Genomic DNA, 5,233 nt, shown 5'->3' with positions numbered 1-5,233 from the left:
CGAAGGGCGGCCGGTGGTTTCACCTGGCGCAGCCCCGGCCGCTGCCCCCCCCCGCTGCGAATTCGGAGCAGCCGGGTCACCTCCAGTTCTCTGCACGCTCCCCCCTGACACCTCTGTACCCGAGGGCTGCCCACCCACAGGGTCGGCTCGCCCAGGGCCGCGCTCGGGCTCCGTTCCCTCGCCTGCTGCCCTCACTTACGCAATTCTGGTCTCTTCCCCGAGCCACAAGGCACGAAGGGAGCAGAAACTGGCTGCAGCTCCCTTGCTGGACTCTCTCTGGCATGGGAAAGCGGCAGTGGGTGGGAGAGCTGGAATAGCCACTCCTACGGCTCCCGTCCAAAGCCATAAACGCGAAGAGAAGATAGCGACAGGGACCGAGAAGCGAGGTACGCGGGGGACGGCACGCTGCGGCTATGGCCCCCCGGTACCCAAGTCCACCAAGGCCAGCTGCCAGATGACACAGACCAGCCCAGGGGCTGTTCTTAGATGCCAGCACTCACAACCAACAAGTCCTAACTCATTCCCTGGCAGCCCCGCTTTCCCCGTGGTGCTCGACACAAGATGAGAGCAGATTAAAAAAAAAAAAAAAAGTGTTTGTACAATCTAGGGCACAAACCTTTAAAGCTTTTAATGAAGAAAAACCTTTCGGTTCTTCGCTTAAGCCCGCTCTCCTGTCACCCTCTCTACGACTTGCCTCGGTTTATATTGCTCCTGGCAATACACACCATGGCGTTCTAGCTACCTGGCCTGTAGCCTCAGGACCTCTGAATTGTTCTCCTCTTTTAGAAATTTCCTAAATGAATTACCAAGTCCTGTTACTGGGAACTTCTGACTCTTGGCAGGGTATCCTGGAACGATAGGATTCCTGTTCCCTTGATGGATCTTTCGAAAGCTTGGATATGCTAGAAAAAAAGCATTAATATGTGGTCTGTAACAAATTCATCAAAGTCAGATTCTACAATTACCTAGGAAATGTCAGACAACTATGGAGAACTTCTGGAAAGTTAGTGGACAGCAACTTCTCTGCCATTTTGGGGGCAATACAAGGAAACAGGCTACTCATAAAATACAAAGTGCCCTCTTACTGTCCCTGCTCAGAAAGACAGCCCACGTCTTGCCAGCCAAATGGCTTCAGCACGGACTTTCTCTGCAACAGAGGACTGGAGACTGGAGCTTCTGCTTTGTCACTGCTCCCTTCCACGGGCACTCTGGCTCTCCCTCCTTTCCTTTCTTTCACAGAGCCACAGAGCGGGTGCTCTGACCTCCAATTTGCTCTGGAAAATTTTCAGTCTGGTAGGGGAAGGTATTTCGCTCATGTTGTCCCACCGGCTGGAGGCAGTGGTGCCAATCCCCAGGTGTCATCTCTGCAGCACTCGGTAGGGCAAAGAGCAACATGTAGATAAAGCGGGGATTGAGCAACCCAGCGCTGCAAAGGCCAAGCATGCTAGGTCAGAGGTGAGCAGAAAATCAGCAGAAGACCAACAAATACCTGAGCATCACCATGTCACATGGGAACAAGGGGTGAGGGAGCACTCAGGGAGGGGGAGGACTCTGGTCTGTAACAAAAGAACCGAAGGAGGCCAGGAGACATGGCCTGCAACCACCTGGGGAGCTGCCTGCCACTGGGGACTGCAAGGCAGAGTATCGGAGCTGCAGTTTCAGAAGAAAGCATGTGGCAATCGTTTTTCATGTTAAAATGAGGCAAAGTCTCGAGCCTGGCCTAAGAGCTGGGGGAGACGGAAGGAGAGCCAACCTCTCTCTGAGTTGAGACACTGTCCCTGTCTGACATCTCATAAGTGCTGTTTTTTTATAGTGGAGAACGGCAAGTGGAAAGCAATAGATTGGAATCTGGCCTCTGCCAGGTACAACTTACGAGTTGTTGTTGGCTAAGGTCTGCGGCTGTATAAAGAGGGACCTGGGGCTAGGAAGAAGAAAAAACAGAGCGCACAACATGCTCAGAAATAAATTTCGATTTTACTTCTCTATTTTTCAGCCTTTATTGCAACATTGCTCTACTTAAGGCAGTCTTTCAGGCAAGGTCCCCTCTTACCCCCCCCGAGACCTTCCCACACTACCTCTGTGCTCTCTCCCGGCCTGCCTGCTTGCATGGATACTACTCCGCTCCAGAACCCCTCACATTCTCCTCTTTAGCTCACCTCCAACATCCTACCTACAGCATCTTGTTCGTTGATGCAGCTGTCAGCTTCTGGCATTAACTTCTTTCCTCTTTGCCCCTCTCCTGCCCCTCCATGCTGTTTTAAGACTGCAGGTCTGTGGGTGAGCAGCTGTGTTCACACAGGGTTTAGCCTGATGCATCTCTGATCTTACTGATCTGCTAAGAGCTACTGCAAGGGAGATAATACAAGAGACAGGTCTGCAGCAAGAAGCATCAGAATTACAGATAGCCTTGTTCTAGACTATGATCCTCAGTCCACAGACCTTCTTACAAACACTTCAGCGTTTGAGCCGTCACCATTAAACTAACAGCATCTCCCCAAAGCTGGTGTCCTTCCAGGGACAGCTGCTGTAGACCTGGAGCGCATGAACTGGAGAGCTTGCAAGAAATCCTGGAAAAGAAGACAATTTCCAGGAAGAAAATGCCTCTGCAATGCTTTATTGTAGGTCTGAGCCTGGAGCTGGAAAGTTGTGGCTTCTACAGTACAAAAGGGAAACTGGAGAGCAGAATTTAATTCGCGACAGAAATGAGCAGTGAGAATGAGATTCCTCCCTTCAGCTTTTCACCATTCTGATATCCTTCTGCTACCCTCCCGGTACCTATATTGTTTCACACATCAATGTAGAGGAATCTGGACTCTATTGCATCAGAATTTTTTTTTTTCTTGCTCAAAAATGTTGATGTTCTTACTAAGTAATAATTTGTGAGTTATGCTGTCTCCTTCCTCAGCTGACTAGTTCTGAAAAAAAGAAATCATGAAATCACTAGAAAAAAGGTGCTTTTCACAGAAGTGTTGCCTTTCTGCTGCAAATTGCTCTGTTGGGAGACATGCTGCGGAAGGGCTGCTGCCCTTGGGTTCTTCACAGAGTGAGAGACCAGTGCCCGGATCACTTCACCAGGAATGTCTGCATCTCTTTTCCTATCTAAAGCATCTCTCTGAAGAGGTTTTCCAGGACGATCATTAGCAGCCTCTCCATATCTGGCCCAGCCAAGCCATGGCCCTTCGCAGGGACAGAGCTCGGTGAGCCCAGACCTCCGCCCAATCCTCTGTGGTGCGAGCCTCGCTCTGCACCTGTTCCCATTTCAAAAACCCCGTTTCTGGCCATGCATTTGTTATGACAAGTGCAGAAACAATTTAAAAGAGACCAGAGTTAGCTCAAAACCTGCTTGCCGAATGCTAGGGTTTTGGATAAGTGGTTAGTCCCGCCAACAAGGTTCCCATGAGAAGCTGAGAACGGACGTCGGCTCCCTGAGAGTGGCTGTTGGGATTTGAGGTGAGCTGGAGGAAGTTTAAAGAGATCCAGGCACAGCAGGGAGGTGAGGGGGGGAGAAGGGAAGGAGGGGACAAGCTGGGCATCCAACCTCAATTACCACCCTGGCTGACGTGTGATCTCGGTGACTATGGGATTACTCAGCACTGGCCTGGAAAGAAGGTGTGGGCCACACCATCCCTGATATAATCTGTTTCACATGACAGTTTGCACAGACGTTTTATTTTGTTAGGGAAGATCAGCCCGGGCAGGAGTACAACTTTCTGCTGCCGAGCGGCAGAGAATAGGGCAGAAATTTGAAGAGGGCAAATTTAGATCTCCCAAAATATCCTGAAAAACTGCCCAGGAAATTTACCAAGCAGCTTTAGTGTTCAATTTTAGCCAACGGCCGTGGCAAGCTGGAGACCTGTCAGGGTAATGCCAGGAAAGACCAACCACGCATTTCAGCCGGTCACCACGGCAGGAGACCTCCTGCCTGTGGGTCCCTGAGACATTTTGGAGGCAGGAAGCACATGAGACCAATTTTAAGAGTTCAGTTGCAAGGGCCAGTTAGGGCAGCCGCTGGATGTAACTGCCAGATCAGAATGCAGGATAAAGATGCGGAACGAGGGAGTAAACAGCCAGAAGAACAAGCCCTGGCTCACTGCAACTTGCCAGTATTTGCACCCAATACAGATGTTTGTATTTATGAAGGTATGGGCTCCAACTACAACCTCCAGACCCAGCGCTCTGGCCAGGCCCAGCTCCAATTTAATCTCTGGTGCATTCACCAAAGATTTACTTGGTAGATAAAGATGGAACTGGAAATATCTGAAGCCTGAAAACCTGTTAGGGTACTTTGTTCTGGAACGAAAAAATCCTTTTAAAACGTGAAAAGAAAAAGCAAACAAAAAAAAGAAAAGAACGAAAACGTCCTATGATCCACTGACCGATTCTTGAATTCTTCCTCTTTTCAAAGTTCTGAGGTTTGAACATTATGAACAGTTGACTGTTTGAATGGTATAATGCAATACCTGTTCCTCTGGCTTAACGTTACAATATTTCCCACACCGCAGGATTGCTTCACATTATTCTAAGAGGCAGTGTCATTTTCCCTGCAGTGCTAGGTCTTCTTTACTGAGGCGAAGGACACTCCTACTTCCTTTAATTATATGTTTTGTTTTAAATTAATGTCCTTTATTCTGGGGATGAATCACCAGCTTGTAGACAGGTAAATGTGGGAGTAAGAGAGTGAAAATATAAGTTTGATTCCCAAGGTGGGTGTCTTTAATTAAAACGGACATCAAGATTCAGTCTTCCTTCCCAAACTTAACCCCGCCATTCTAAAAACACGCGGATTCCATGTTTCCACGCACGTATCTCCCTCGCCTTCTGAATCGCCTTACGTACGGCCAGCGCAGAGAGATTCCCTATCGCTTGTGTACCCGGACGGTTGCACCATGTCACGTAAAGTAAATACACCAAGACAAACTTTAAGGCCACCGTCGTCCCCCCGCGAGGAGATGGGGAGGGCAGCTCTGGGCTCGCTCGGCTCCCCGGCAGCCGCCAGAAGCCGCAGCCTGCTCCGACTCCCCTTTGCTCGGCTCCCTGCGCGTCCGTGCGGCCGGTTCTGCCCGCCCCGCCGGGGGGATTCACCCGAGCGAGCCCGGGCCGCAGAATAACGGGACCTGCCTCCCACTATGCCGCTTTTCCCCCGCCCTGCCGAAAGGACTCGGAAAACTCCCTCCTGCCTCCACCTCCCCAAGGGCAACGCGGGCGCCGGGCGGCACCGGCGCCCACCTCCCCG

The 5,233-nt window shown here is 50.6% G+C and overlaps 1 long non-coding RNA gene across 1 annotated transcript in view; it reads right to left on the bottom strand.

Moving 5' to 3' along the window:
* The window catches only part of LOC104833101, a 20,992-nt gene that overhangs the window by 6,090 nt on the left and 9,669 nt on the right, over window positions 1–5,233 (bottom strand). Inside the window, exon 2 of the long non-coding RNA XR_774492.1 lies at window positions 3,708–3,710. This is a non-coding gene — a long non-coding RNA (uncharacterized LOC104833101). The remainder of the gene's footprint in view (window positions 1–3,707; window positions 3,711–5,233) is intronic.

Source organism: Haliaeetus leucocephalus, unplaced genomic scaffold (assembly GCF_000737465.1).
Source record: "Haliaeetus leucocephalus isolate CR32 unplaced genomic scaffold, Haliaeetus_leucocephalus-4.0 Scaffold273, whole genome shotgun sequence".
NCBI lineage: Eukaryota > Metazoa > Chordata > Aves > Accipitriformes > Accipitridae > Haliaeetus > Haliaeetus leucocephalus.
This window is presented reverse-complemented; position numbering and strand designations above follow the sequence as displayed.